We start from the raw sequence: 16281 nt of genomic DNA, 5'->3' as shown, positions 1-16281 counted from the left end.
CCTGTGCTACTAGGTGCTAAATGGTTGGATGTCTGACTCCTCACAAAAAATGGGGTTTGGAGGCTTGTCTGCTCTGTAAAACAGGATAGATCATGATCTGTGGCATATCTGCTGAAAGAGCACAATGATAGTGCACACACACAAGTGTTTTGGAGCACACTCTTCATCACACATTGTTGAACAAGGAGCTCCACAGCAGACCTATATGTTTAAATTTTGACCCAACAACATTATCAATCCCTCCTGCAGGTCCGGGGTAAGAATAGGCCCGAGGTATTCCTGCCTGTCGCCAGAGGTGACTAAAAGGAGTTTCAACTTTTTCGGCCTTCCATGTGATGGTCCCCCTTGGGGTTTGACCTCCATTTTTCAAAATTCTACAGAAGTACGAGCCTTTTGGGGAAGGACGCCTTACGTGGTGTCTCATTGGTCCTCAGTGCACTAAGACCTTGGCACGCAGCATTGTAACGACGTTGTAACCACACCCGCTATTCCTCAAATTGGGCCTAAACGCCTGGAGGATTGCACAAGTTACGCCCATAGTGCGTCCCCATCTGCACCTACGATCATGATGGACTTTCCGTGGCACCCGAAATTCAGCACGGTAGCCAGCCCGTTGTGGTGGGGTCGTCATGTACCCTCTAGGTTGTAGCCCCCTGACAACACAGGGATTGTACTGCCGATACCTGAGCTGCACCCTCCCCACGTTGGCCAAGGAGTAGATGCCCATCTCCTTGGGGCATCAGGACTCCCGGCAACGGTCATTCTGCCAGGTGGCCCTTGCTGAGGCTGGGTGGCGCCCGTGGGGAGAGCCCCTGGTCGGAGTGGGTGGTATCAGGGCAGACGTTTCGCAGATGAAAAGTCAACATGTATCGGGTCACTCTGCGGCCGAGTCTTTTAAAAAGAAAGGTACTGTCTCTGGTTCTGGTTCTCCTGCCCCTTCCCCCTTGGCCACTCCCTGGGAGGAAGGACAGGCCCGCCGGCTTGGGGCGAAGTACTTCTCCCGCTATTTAGTCTGTTCTCGAACCGATGGGGGGACATTCGCCACCTCCAAGTCCATGTTCTTTGTCCAGCACATCGAGGACATCTTCGGGGAAATCGAGGCTCTCAGTAAAGTGCTTTCGGGGTCCGTTCTCATAAAGACCACCTCCGCCACTCAGTCGGCGGCGCTCCAGGCGTGCGACCGACTAGGGAACATCCCAGTGTCCATTGTCCCGCATCTGGCACTGAATAGGACGCAGGGGGTTATTTTTCATCAGGACCTCCTGCTGCAATCTGATGAGGAGCTCAGGGCCAACCTGGAGTGCCGAGGCGTGCATTTCGTCTGGCGAGTCCAGCGCGGCCCCAAAGACCGTCGCATCGACACCAAGGCCTTTATCCTCGCCTTCGAGGGAGACGTTCTCCCGGAGAAGGTAAAGGTGATGTGCTACCGGTGCAACGTGCGACCTTACGTCCCGCCTCCAATGCGCTGCTTTCGGTGTTTGCGCTTTGGGCACATGTCGTCACGGTGTGAGGCTGAGCCCCTTTGTGGCGATGGTGGACGTCCTCTTCGTGAGGAACATACATGCACCCCACCACCTCGGTGCGTCAATTGTCCTGGCATCCACTCGCCTAGATCTTTAGACTGCCCCGCATATCAGATGGAGAAGAAGATTCAAGAATTAAAAACTTTGGATCGCCTCTCTTATTCTGAGGCCAGGAAAAAGTATGACCGCCTCCATCCCGTGACGTTGACAACTTCGTTTGCCTCAGTCGTGTCCACTCCTTCCACAGTATCCTCACCCCATTCGGGGTCTATGCCTCCGCTTCCCAAATCCCTCCCTTCCAAATCCTCCTCCCTCGCGGCCTCTGCCCCCTCTGCCCCAGGGGCCACCCATCCTCCTCCTCCTCCCCCTCCGCCGCCTGAGAAGCGATCCTCTTCTCAGGCGTCCATTGGGGAAACGTTCCGGACCCCAGCTTCCGAGGTCCGGCGTTCCAAAACGGACTCCGCGCGTGAGGACCTTCTTCGGGTCCAGCCCACCATCCCCGTGCCTCATCGGACTTCCCAGAAGGCCTCCAAGAAGAAGTCTTTATCCCCCTCTCCACCCCGGCGCGTTTCGTCTGACGCTCCATCCGTGAGTCGCTGCTTCTGGCCGTCCTCAGTTTTGCCGGGATGCTCTGTTGCCAGGCGCTCAGCTGGCCTCTCGTCGGCGAATGATGCTGCCTCTCCTACACAACCTGGGAAAGTGGCCGCAGCTGGCAATGACTCGATGGAACAGGATCCGCCTCCCGCCGGTTGTAGCGTTGTTCCCTCGAAACCTGGCCCTCCGCGGCCGTCGAGGTGACCAGCTCTTCACCCGTTTCGTTCCCCCTTTTTTTCTAACTAGCGATGGCTTTGTTACATTGGAACATAAGAGGTATTCGATCTAATCGGGAGGAATTACAACTGCTCCTCCGCCTGCACTGTCTGCTCGTCCTTGGTCTCCAGGAAACCAAGTTGCGCCCAACTGACCGTATTGCTTTTACCCACTATACCTCGGAGCGGTCTGACCTCACCCCCGTGGATGGTATTCCAGCTCATGGTGGGGTCATGTTGCTCGTTCGGGACGATGTCTATTACCATCCCATCCCATTGACCACCCCACTCCAAGCAATAGCTGTCCGTATTACTCTTTCTGCCTTTACTTTTTCTGTTTGTACCGTCTACACTCCATCGTCATCCGCAGTTAGTCGGGCTGACATGATGCACCTGATTGTTCAGCTTCCTCCGCCGTTTTTATTGTTTGGCGACTTCAATGCCCATCATCCCCTTTGGGGCTCTCCTGCATCCTGTCAGAGAGGCTCAACCTTGTCTGCCTCAATACTGGCGCCCCGACTTTCCTCTCGGACTCTACTCATTCCTACTCCCACTTGGACCTCTCGATCTGTTCTACCTCTCGATCTGTTCTACCACTCTTGCCCGTCGGTTCGAGTGGTATGTCCTTTCTGACACCTATTCGAGCGACCACTTCCCCTGTGTCGTTCGTCTCCTGCACCACACCCTATCCCCACATCCTTCGAGCTGGAACATATCGAAAGCTGACTGGGGACTTTACTCCTCCCTGGGGACCTTTCCGGACCACGATTTTCTCAGTTGTGACAGTCAGGTCGAATACCTCACGGCTGTTATCATCAATGCTGCCGAACGTTCCATTCCTCGTACTACCTCTTCTTCACGTCGCGTTTCCGTCCCCTGGTGGAATGAGGCTTGTACAGACGCTATCCGTGCTCGACGACGTGCTTTATGCACCTTTCGCCGCCATCCTACGTTGGCGAATTGTATTGGATACAAACAACTCCGAGCGCAATGCCGTAGAGTCATCAAAGACAGCAAAAAAGCTTGTTGGGCCTCTTTCACCAGCTCCTTTAACAGTTTTACTCCCTCTTCTGTCGTCTGGGATGGCCTGCGCCGGCTGTCGGGCATTAAGGCCCACTCCTCGGTACCTGGCTTGACTTCAGGTAATGAGGTCCTTGTTGATCCAGTGGATGTCTCCAACACCTTCGGCCGCTTTTTCGCGCAGGTTTCAAGCTCCGCCCATTACCACCCTGCCTTCCTTCCCAGGAAAGAGGCAGAAAAGGCTCGGCGACCTTCCTTCCACTTGCTGAATCTGGAAAATTATAATGCCCCTTTACTATGCGGGAACTCTAATGTGCACTTGCACTGTCCTGGTCCTCTGCTCCGGGGCCAGATGCCATTCACGTTCAGATGCTGGCCCACCTTTCTCCGGCAGGCAAAAGCTTCCATCTTCGTACCTACAATCGCGTCTGGACTGAAGGTCAAGTCCCCATGCGTTGGCGTGACGCCGTCGTTGTTCCTATACCCAAACCCGGGAAGGATAGACACCTTCCTTCTACTTACCGCCCCATTTCTCTTACAAGCTGTGACTGTAAGGTGATGGAGCGCATGGTTAACGCTCAGTTAGTTTGGATTCTTGAATCTCGACGGCTACTTACCAATGTTCAATGCGGCTTTCGTCACCGCCGCTCCGCTGTTGACCACCTTGTGACCTTGTCAACATTCATCATGAACAAATTTTTGCGAAAGCGCCAAACAGTAGCCGTGTTCTTCGATTTGGAGAAGGCTTATCATACCTGTTGGAGAGGAGGTATCCTCCGCACTATGCACAGGTGGGGTCTACGCGGTTGCCTGCCCCTTTTTATTGATTCCTTTTTAACAGATCGAAAGTTTAGGGTACGTGTGGGTTCCGTATTGTCCGATGTCTTCCTCCAGGAGAATGGAGTGCCTCAGGGCTCCGTCTTGAGCGTAGCCCTTTTTGCCATAGCGATCAATCCAATTATGGATTGCATTCCACCTAATGTCTCAGGCTCTCTTTTTGTCGATGACTTCGCGATCTACTGCAGTGCCCAGAGAACATGCCTCCTGGAGCGCTGCCTTCAGCGTTGTCTAGACAGCCTATACTCATGGAGTGTGGCAAATGGCTTCCGGTCCTCTGAAGAGAAGACGGTTTGCATCAACTTTTGGCGATATAAAGCGTTCCTTCCGCCATCCTTACATCTCGGTCCCATTGTTCTCCCATTCGTGGAAACAACTAAGTTTCTAGGGCTCACACTGGACAGGAAACTTTGTTGGTCTCCGCACATCTCTTATTTGGCTGCCCGTTGTACACGTTCCCTTAATGTCCTCAGAGTTCTTAGTGGTTCATCTTGGGGAGCGGATCGCACTGTCCTACTTCGCTTGTATCGGTCCATAGTCCGATCAAAGCTGGATTATGGGAGCCTCGTCTACTCGTCTGCTTGGCCATCCCTCTTACGCTGTCTCAACTCCATCCACCATTGGGGGTTACGTCTTGCAACTGGAGCATTCTACACTAGTCCCGTTGAGAGTCTTTATGCTGAAGCTGCCGAATTACCATTGACCTACCGGCGCAACATACTGCTTTGTCGGTATGCCTGCCGGCTGTTGTCAATGCCCGACCACCCCTCTTTATCAGTCCTTCTTCGCCGATTCTCTCGACCGTCAGTATGGGTTGTATGTGTCTGCCCTGCTGCCCCCTGGAGTCCGCTTTCGTCGCCTGCTTCGACAATTGGATTTTGCCCTCCCTACCACCTTCAGAGAGGGTGAGAGCCCGACACCACCGTGGCTCCAGGCTCCGGTTCACATTTATCTCTACCTCAGCTCGCTCCCGAAGGAGGGTACTCCGGCTGCAGTGTATTGCTCACGGTTTGTCGAACTTCATGCATGACTTGCCAGTCACACCTTTATTTACACTGATGGCTCCAAAACTGACAATGGTGTCGGCTGTGCCTTTGTCGTCGGGGCTGGCACCTTTACATACCGGCTCCTCGACCAGTGTTCCAGCTTTACGGTCGAGCTTTTTGCTCTCCATAAGGCCGTTCAGTATGCCCGCCGCCACCGCCATTCATCGTATGTACTCTGCTCCGATTCACTCAGTGCTCTTCAGAGCCTTGGAGCTCCATATCCGGTCCATCCCTTGGTGCAACGGATCCAGCAGTCCCTCCATTCTTCTGCTGCTGATGGCTCTCCTGTCAGCTTTCTGTGGGTTCCCGGCCATGTAGGAGTGCCTGGGAATGAGGCTGCTGATGCTGCAGCCAAGGCTGCAGTCGTCCTGCCTCGGCCAGCCTCCCATTGTGTCCCATCATCTGACATTAGTGGGGTTGTTTGTAGGAGGCTTGTGTCTTTGTGGTGGGATACTTGGTGATCATTTCAAGGAAACAAGCTCCGGGCAGTAAAACCGTTCCCAACTGCTTGGACAACCTCCTCCTGACCATCTCGGCGAGAAGAGGTCCTTCTGACCGGGTTGCGGATTGGGCATTGCCGGTTTAGCCACCGCTACCTGCGCTCCGGTGACCCAGCCCCACAGTGCCCTTGTGCTCATGCATTAACAGTGCGCCATGTTTTATTGTAGTGTCCCCGTTTTAGTCAATCTCATGTTGTCCTGTCTCTGCCATCTACTTTACAGGACATTTTAGCTGATGACACTCGAGCAGCTGCTCGTGTTCTTCGTTTCATTACTTTGACTGGCTTGTCCAAAGACGTCTAACTCCTTCACTTATTTTATCTGCATCTTTGTAAGAACATTCCCTCCCCCCCCCCCCCCCACCCCTTTGAGTTTTACTAGATTCTATGTGCTCTAACAATTGTGACTGGGTGCTAATCGCCTCAGTAGTTGAGCGCCCTTAAACCCAAAAAAAAAAAAAAAAAAAAAATCATCAATTACGACTGCTTTGGGCATAGGACCATCAGGATTCAATAGTTCATTAATGGAAACATGTCGCTTCTTCGGGTGAACCACATTTTTGCTATCCTAGGTTGACGGTCATTTCCACAAATGTCGTCATTGAGGTAAACAATGGCTCAAAACACAGTGGGACACAGATGCAGGCTGTTGGTGGGAGCAGTAAAGACAGACAAACAAGCTATTAAGCAGGTGGTCATAATGTCTTGATTCATCTGTGTATGCAAGTACGGGGTGTTCATAAAGTCTCTCCCAAGTGCTGTATGATTGTTAGCCGTGGGTGCTGTATGATTGTTTGCCTGTCTAGGTTACTTCCCTTCAAGTGGACTATCCCAACATTCCACTGTTTCATTTATCTCAGCCAGCATCAGTAGTATCATTGGTGTGTGCCGTTACGTGTTGACATGAACGTTTAAGTTTAGTTCCTTTGTTTCATTTTTGTCACTGTTAAAATGCTAACCATTGAAGAACGTGTGTTTTAAGTCGAACAAGTGTTCAAAGCTGGAGGTAAATACATAGTTTCAGTTCGTCAAACATTTAATTCATTTTTCTCGTAGACAACACTCCATCGCGATACTGTGCGAGATTTGATTAACAAATTTCGAAGTACGGGTTCAGTGACAGATGCACCTTGAATTGGTCTGAGGATAAACTACTCAATATTTCTGATAAAATATCCACGAGTCTGAACAAGTCAGTAAGAAAACTCGCCCAGGAAATTTATCTTAGTGTCGGAACAACCCAAAAAACACTAAGGAAAAGTTTTGATCTTTTCCCATTCAAAGTGACAGTCGTGCAAGAACCGAAAAGTACTGATCATGGCAAGAGACTGCATTATCGTCAATGGTTCAAAAATTTCGTTTGACAAAATGGAAGGGATATTCTTAATGAAATGTTTTTCACTGATGAGGTATGGTTTCATTTATCCGGTCACATGAACTAGCACAATTCTCGTATGTGGAGTACTGCAAATCCATTGTGTATTCATGAGGAACCACTTGATTCTGTGAAAATAGGAGTTTGGATTGCAATTTCTAGACGTCAGATTGTGGTTCCCATATTTTTCAATGAAACAATAAACGCACAACGATACTGCAGCGATATTCTGAACCCATTCATAGGAGAACTTATGTTAAGAGAAATACTGAACGGTTATTCTCAACAAGATGGTGCAACCGCACATACAGCTCGCATTTCAATGTCACTGCTTGCTGATGTTTTTGGTGATCGCATAATTTTACAGGTACTTTGGCCTCCACGATCGCCTGACCTAACACCACCTGACTTTTTCTTCTGGGGTGCAGCAAAAGCAACTGTCTATAAAAACTGTCCAAAATCCATCATCAATGAATTGAAAACTGCAATATCCACTGAATTGTGTATTCTACAACAAGGGGGACACTTTCAACATTTAATGTGAAAATTTGGAAGTAAAAATGAATATTCAATAAATTAATAACTTTTATTTCACTAAGTTTCATTTCAGTATATTCACTGCGGCATACGGCACGCGTGGCTAACAATCATACGGCACTGTGGAGAGACTTTTTGAACACCCCCATAGAATCTTGTTATTAGCAATCCTTCAGTATCAGTAGGCATAAGAGTACCATATTTACTTGAATCTAAGCCGCACCTGAAAAATGAGACTCGAAATCAAGAAAAAAAATTTTTCCCGGATCTAAGCCGCACCTGAAATTTGAGACTCTAAATTCAAGGGGAGAGAAAAGTTTTGGACCGCACCTCCAAATCAAAAAAAAGTTGGTTCATTGTAACATGAGACACAATTTAGGTCTAATGGATGATGAAAGAGCTACAGTAGTATGGTTCGAGTCGTAAACTTAACAGTTAAGCATTACCAAGTAGCCATTACTATGCGTCAGGTGCTCCGTCCGTATTTATATGGGTACCCTTCCTTTTTGATGTGCTTCATCTGGTTTGAATCGATTGCTTATTTTGCTTTGATCTGATAAGTGCCGTTCTCTTTGTTATAGGTGTTTACGTCAGTCAGCTGAAAATGCATTATTGTACTGTGTCATGCATTGTTTGTCACATTCTGATCGTGATTGCTTATGACCTGTCGCTGCTCGCGGCATGGCTTGCTTTTGTGCGTGCTACCACCACTTACAATAAAAAGAAGAGAGTAATTGTCTCATTAGGGAAACAATGGCAACAGACTTCCATTTGCTGTTACTTACACTGCTGCTTTCTTTCATAATGATCAACAAGAACCAAATAATAGACTGTGTATGATAGAAGATGTTCTGAACAAGAGGTTAGTGAAAAATTTTCTCCATTTGAAAATCTTTGCAGATGCCTTTTTAGTACATTACATTCTGCAAAGAAATTAGAGTCATCAAAGATTTAAAAATCTAGTCAGTTGCCGTGCGACATTTCTGACTGTATCACTATTCAGCATAAGGATAATATGAATATAAACATGACATGATATGATATGTATATTCTTTTGCGTTTGCTGTTGTCTCAGTATAGTTTCGTAGTTTATTAGGCAGACAGGATTTAAATGAGATAGCAGCAAACACGAAAGAATACATGGCATAATGTTTACATTCTTCTACCTTTTCTTTTAATTTATTTAGGCCTACTGACACAGAGGTTTTGGCGCCAGTATTTATCTTTGTGCCTGCAAAGCATGCCTGTGTAGCACTACATATATTTGATGGCAGAAGTTAGTTGTGGCGGCACCTAACAACATTTTTCAGAACTTCCGCTTACTTTGCACTCTATTCTAAGCCGCAGGTGGTTTTTTGGGTTACAAAAACCGGAAAAAAAGTGCGGCTTCGATTCGAGTAAATATGGTATACACAGTTTTGAAAAGATTGAACTGTGAATTATTTGTTGCTATTTTAACACATTATCCCGCATAATATGACAAAGCACACATATTAGACACCTATCCTGATCAAATATAACACAGTGCGAAGTAGCCCACTTGATATGTTTGCATTTAGTATGAGTTTGTGTTTGTCCCATAACAGGTGCCACATGATTCACTTAATGCATAGTCACAGGATGAGATGTTGGATCTCATGTCCAACCTACCCCTCTCCACTGTTTCACAGTAGTGGCAGAACACTGGATCTTTGACAGAAGTAGCAGTAACAGAAAATTCTCATCCGTTGTCTAGGACATGTGCCCAGGTTTTCTTCTGAGGCAACCCTGCCTTACCCAAGCTGCTGCAGGTAGCAGAATGTTTACATCTACATCTATACTCTGCAAACCACCATGAGGTGCATCACAGAGGGTACGTTCCATTGTACCACTTATCAGGGTTTCTTCCTGTTCCATTCATGTATGGAGCATGGGAAGAACGATTGATTGAATGCCTCTATGCACGCACTTACTAACTATTCTAATTTTATCTTTACAATCCCTCTGTGAGTGATATGTAGGGGGTTGTATGTTCCTAGAGTAATCATTTAAAGCCAGTTCTTGAAACTTTATTAAGAGACTTCTTCGGGATAGTTTACATCTATCTTCAAGATTCAAGTTCAGTTCCTTCATTGTCCCTGTGAAACTCTCCCACGGATTAAACAAATCTGTCACCATTCATGCTACCCTTCCCTGTATACGTTCAATATCTGTTAGTGCTATCTGGTATGGATTTCACACAGTTGAGCAATATTCTAGAACTGGTTGCACAAGTGATTTGTGAGCAATTTCCTCTGTATACTGATTCTGTCAACAAACTGAAGTCTACCACCTGCTTTATCTATGTCTGAACCGATGTGATCATTCCATTTCATATCCCTACAAAGTGTAACACCCAGGTATTTGTACAAGTTGGCCAATTCCAACAGTGACTCATTGACATTATAGTAATAGGATACTATGTTTTTTTCATTTTATGAAAGGTAAATTTTTTCCTTTCAGAACATTTAAAGCAAGTTGCCAATTTCTGCGCCACTTTGAAATCTTATCAACATCTGATTGAATATTTGTGCACCTTTTTTTAGATAGTACTTCATTATAGACAACTGCATTATCTGCAAAAAGCCTGATTTTACTATTAATATTGTTGCAAGATCATTAACACTTTGCCATCCGCACGCCTCATACAAATTTATTTGCTTGGAGCCGGCAGCGCTAATTGAGATTTCGTGGCTTGTCGCCAGATGTTCTGGACATTATCGGTAGATCGTAAATTGTTACGTTTTACTAATCTCATCATTAGTTCTCATAAGTTCTCAACCCTGTCCCCTACTTTCATGAAATTTCGAAGATATACATACGTAAATAAATACAAAATTTGTTTCATATATTTGTTTATTTGCATTGTCTTTGGTACTCAGTATTTCTCTTACATATGACATGCAACAAAACAGTCACCAAGACAAAATGCAACTCAACAAGACTTGCACATTAAGTTTGTTGTGGTTGTTGTTGTTGTTTTGGGAACATACATTGCAGTTTCTTCGTTTTCATTTATTTGTTTCAGGAATATGTAGGCCTATTAGTTTGTGTTATTTTATGTGACCAGAAAGTCTGTCAGCCGGATCATGATGAGACGTACACGATGTAGTGGCAACCTCCAAGTTTTGCTCCACACAGTCATCATAAATAATCGTATAGTCTCTTTCATCTGCCAAGATGAAAGGGCACAAGTACTTATAAGAACAAAAAACTTGTTGATGTATGTAACTTATTGTTACATAAACAAAACACCACCAGACTGCAAAAGATACTAAAGTATTGTCACCGGCCACTGCACGATGCTATGCTCATGACACCATTGTGGTGTCATTGGCTGTTGACCGCTATTTCGCGTGTGACACCACTTTGGTGTCACCGGACAGCAGAGTGTTAATATACAACATAAGCATCAAGAGTCCCAACACACTTCCCTGGGGCACACCCGAATTTACTTCTACATCTGATGATGACTATCCACCCAAGATAACATGTTGTGTCCTTCCTACCAAAAAGTCCTCAATCCAGTCACAAATTCCACTTGATATGGTACTGAATCGAATGCTTTTTAGAAATCAAGAAATACAGCATCTACCAGATTGCCTTGATCCAAAGCATTCAGTACGTGAAAAAAGTGAGAGTTGGGTTTCACATGTTCGATGTTTACAAAATCCATGCTGGGTGGCACTGAGGATATTTAGTTTTGGGGATCACTTTTACTACCCTTCCCTTAGATGTGTGTGACCTGTGCCTTTTTCCAAGAACTGGGGATAGTTTTTTGTTCGAGGGATCTACGATAGAATATAGTTACAAGAGGGGCTAACTCAACTGCAAAATCAGTATAGAATCCTACAGGTACTCCATTGGGCCCTGGAGCTTTGTTCAGCTTCAATGATTTTAGCTGCTTCTCAACACCATTGACACTAATACTTATTTCCTTCATCTTTTCAGTGGTACGAGAATTAAATTAGAGCAATTTTCCTGTGTTTTCCTTTGTAAAGGAACATTTTAAAATGGAGTTAATCATATCATCTTTTGCTCTGCTACCCTTAATTTCGGTTCCTGTCTCATTCACTAGTTACTGGACACTAATTCTGGTTCCACTAACAGCCCTTACATACGACCAGAATTTCTTTGGGTCCTGTGAAAGATCACTTGACAATATCCTGCTATGGCAGTCATTGAACGCATCACGCATTGCTCCCTTGACAGCTAAACATGTTTCATTCAGCATCTCTCTACCTATAGCCCTACACTTTGTTTTACACCTATTATGCAGTAATCTCTGTTTCTTTAGAAGTTTCTTTACACAGTTACTGTATACCATGGAGGTTCCCTCCCATTATGAACTGTTCTTCTCGGTCCATATTATATCTATCCAGGACATGGTTAACTATTCTTTTAAACCTGAGCCAGAGTTCCTCTACATTCTCCTGCCTTGTGCTGAAAGTTACACATTCCTCATCAAGATGTGACACTAATAATTTTTTCTGCAATTGGGTAGATGCTGTATTTAAAAAAGCATGCTTGTTTTAGTTGTATTTTGTACTTTGGTCACTGATACCAGTTTTGATGTGGACATCCTCAAAGAGGTCAGGTCTATTTGTTGCCATTAGATGCAATATATTTCCATCATGAGTGGGGCTCCTAGCTACCTGTTCTAAGCAGTTTTCAGAAAGGCATTTAGTATAGTTTCACAGGATGTCTTTATCACACCAACCACTAACAAAACTGTTAATTGTTGGTTGATAATAGTCTCCACTGTATGATTGGGGAACTTACCTAGAAGTGAACTGAGGTTTTTTCTAATGTTTTTGGTAACAGAAATTATCATTTTATGCCCACACCTGATTCTGACTCTTGCCGAAACAATCTCACATGCAGCTTCAATTTCTACCTTACTGGATTTGAGTTTCTTATCTACTGAAACAAATACACCACCTCCATTTCCTACTTGCCCATCCTTTCAACATACCCTTGAATTTTCCGCAAAAATCTCACTGCTATCAATTTCAGGTTTACTAGAAATCCTGACAGTTTTCCAAACTTACGTAGAGCAAGTGGAAAGGTAGTTAGTGGCATGGAGTACCCACCACAACTCTTTTCTGTCAAGCTTTGGCCCTTGTGGCCTGAAAATCTGCATTTTTCCCTAAAGTATTTATATTGGCACAGAACTGTACACCTAACCTGGGCTGCCAAACAGCACTTGTCACTCACCCAAACAACAGGCTGCCTTCTTAAGTGACATGAGATGATTGGGATTGATAAAACAATTGCATGGTAGGATCCAGCATGCTGTCTTGGAGTTAAAAAAATCAGCCACTTGGTTGTATGCCTTTGCTCTGTTCATAATCTCTGTTGTTGCCTTTTGGGGCTTTCTCCATCTGATAGGTAGGTCCATACTTTAAAGTCATCACTAGTTTAATACTAATAAATCCGTAAATTCCTGCTGAGCAGAATCTGTAAAGGTTGAGCAGCAAAATGTGCAGACTGCAGTTTGAGGATGGCACAGTAGTAGTGCTGAATGCATGCTATTGTCAATGTTGAGGATGCATAGCTCTTGGAACATGAAGCTCTCTACTGTTCAGTGCCTGGGGAAGGCACAGAATTGGGCAGTGTGTGTGTGTGTGTGTGTGTGTGTGTGTGTGTTAAAAGTCAAGTAGAAAGGTAGAAGGGGTTGCATTACGAGGACTGGCAACTTTTTAGTCTAAAGCCTCTTGCGGTGATAAATGCAGGGAGCATCTTTGCCTCAAGCCTTTTTAAAAGGAATTTTTTAAATCTGTAGTTGGGGGGGGGGGGGGGGCAAAAGAAGTGTTAATGCATTGTTTGTGCTAACAGTAATAATGATAAATTTGTCAAATGAAAAGTATGGTTATAACTTTTCCTTTGGCTTTTCCTTAAAAGGTAACCATTGTGGTGAGTAGTGGGTGGTACTTCATGTACAACTATCACTTCATCCTTTCCTGTTCCAGCTGCAAATGGCGCATGAGAAGAATGACTGTTTATCAATTCTGTGTGAACTCTGTGTCTAATCTTAGCTCTGTGGTCTTTCCACGAAATGTGTGTAGGAGGAAGCAATATATGGCTAACTCTGCTAGGAACAGATGGTCTTGGAATTTTAACATAAAACCACTCTGTGATGCACAACACCTCTTTTGAAGCATCTGCCACTGCAACCCAATGAACATCGCTGTAACATTTTGCACTTCGTAAATGAACTGTGACGAAACTCACTTCTTGTCTATGGATCTTCTCACTTCCTCTATCAATCCTATCAGCTATAGAGCTCAGACTGATGAGCAGTATTCAAGTAATGATTGAATGAGGATTTTGTAAGCTACTACTTTTTTTGGTGGACTACACTTCTCGAGGAATCTACCAGGTAGCTATAATTAATCTGACGGTGCTGCAGTGCAACCTGTATATGTTGTAGGATGCTAAAACATCGTGGGTACATTCATTAATCAGTGAACTCGTGGAGTATGATGAAAAAAAATAGTTGCAATTTCTACTACCAGGTGAAAATATGGTGCTGTAAGCAGTCAACATGGTGTGTTGGGCAGGGAAAGGGCTGAAATGATCAGACACATGATAACAGTGGTTCTAGGACATTTATTAGGATATGGTCACAAGATACAACATGTTTTCAACATGATCTGTCGACTCAGCAACATGCTGCATCCCTCACACAGCACTGTCAACAGTTGCTCGCAGCATACCCAGTGTAATCAAAGTGATACATCATCGTATGCTATCCTTCAGATCAGACAGAGTCCAGATACATCCCTAATAGACATGACCTTTCCAATATCCCCACAACCAGAAGTCACATGGATTTAGGTCAGGGAATCCGGAAGGCCACAGACCTTGAAATTGCTTAGAGATGATGCTATTGTTACCGATGTTTCTTGAAACAAGTCTTTAACCAGGCAAGAAACATGGGGTTTCATCCTAGCTTGCACGAAAATAGTAGTGTGGACACAGTTTTGTTCTTGCAAAACTACAATCACGATGCACACATAGGTCCTTACAATGAACAGGTGTCATTACACCTAACAGGCCCATGATGTGTCATCTCCTTGAAGAAAAATGGACTGAGAATGAAGAAGCCTGTAAAACCACACCACTTCGTCATGTAAGCTGAGTGCAGTTGATGTTCTTGCACAATATATGGTGGAGTAGAACTAAATATGTGACAGTTCTGTGCATTCACAGCACTGTGCAGAGTAAAATGTGCCTCGTCCATCAAAAGAATATTCCCTGCCCACATGTCAGCCACTTCCATGCATGCCAAAAAACAAAGGGCAAAGTCATGGTGTTGCAACGTACTTTGGGGCTCATTTGGTGCATATTCTGAATCTTGCAGCAATACCAGCGAAAATGCGCTGTAAAATCCATTTGAACTGTTGACCAAGGGAGATACAGCTCTAGCACTGGCTGCAGAATTTGAGGCACGTGCTGCACAGTTGGTCATAGCTACAGCATCTTCATGAACAATTGTCATGGGAATGGGCCGCCTCTCTCTTCCTGCTACCCCATCTAATTCACCAGTTTCTTCAAACTTCTTGATCGTATTCTTTAGTCCATTTATTGACATGGGGTCTCTACGCAGCTGTTTCGGTCAGCGACATTCCCACAATGCAGTGCTGCTATTTCTGCCATTCTGATAAAACAACTTTACCAGTAGTACACAGTATTTCTTCTCAATAGTCTCTGTGTTTCATATGGAGAACTTCAACCTTCTTAACTCCTTACAACAACAGTATGTAACAAAAGAAATCGGCATGTGTCAACAAGTAACAAACAGAATACTGACATCAAAACAGGAAACATTTCACATTCTGACTACTTACAGTTTTTGCCTGATAGCGGGGAATGGAACAATTATTTTTTTTCAGCGTGCTCCATGAGCACACAGTAGTGGCATCTAACATACCTACAATGTTTCAGCATTATGCAATATATACAGCCCACACAGCAACACTATGAACACTGTCAGGTTAATTACGAGGGTTGACTGAAAAGTAATGCCTCCACCTTCGTAACTCAACAGTTGGCAGCATTGGCACACAGCAGGTACTGGCGTGTTCCGGAGCCTCTTCTCTACAGCTCCAGTTGGCGGGAAGCCTTAGCATTGAACAGTTGTGTTGTTACAGTATGAAGTATGGAACCCTGTGCAGACGGTTGGTCAATGCAATTTAAGCAGCATGCAGTCATTGAATTCTTGACAGCAGAAGGTGTCACCCAAAAGGAGATTCACGACAGACTGAAAGCAGTTTATGGTGATTGTGTTGATGTGAGTACTGTGCGTCACTGGGAGAGTAAGTTTAAATATGTTGAGGTGGGAACATCTGACCTGGGTGACAAACAAAGAGTTGGACGTCCTGTGACAGCAACAACCAAGTTTCACAAGCAAAATGTTGACAGATTGATTCAGGACGATCGTCGTATCACTCAGAGAGAAACTGTAAGCACAATCGGCATTTCACAAGAACGTGTGAAGAACTATGAGATTGTGGTTGCGGAAACAGTGTGTCAACTTCTTCCATGATGGCTTCAGAAAACTTTTTCATCATTGGCAGAAATGTATCCAATTGGCTGGCAATTATATGGAAAA

General features: G+C 45.0%; 1 protein-coding gene across 1 annotated transcript in view; it reads right to left on the bottom strand.

Moving 5' to 3' along the window:
• Positions 1 to 16281, bottom strand: part of LOC126248098 (vesicle-fusing ATPase 1) — a 104785-nt gene that overhangs the window by 3850 nt on the left and 84654 nt on the right. The window lies entirely within an intron of this gene.

This window comes from Schistocerca nitens, chromosome 3 (assembly GCF_023898315.1).
Source record: "Schistocerca nitens isolate TAMUIC-IGC-003100 chromosome 3, iqSchNite1.1, whole genome shotgun sequence".
NCBI classification, from domain to species: Eukaryota; Metazoa; Arthropoda; class Insecta; order Orthoptera; family Acrididae; genus Schistocerca; species Schistocerca nitens.
The sequence above is the reverse complement of the archived record's forward strand: the minus strand, read 5'-3'. Positions and strand labels throughout refer to the sequence as shown.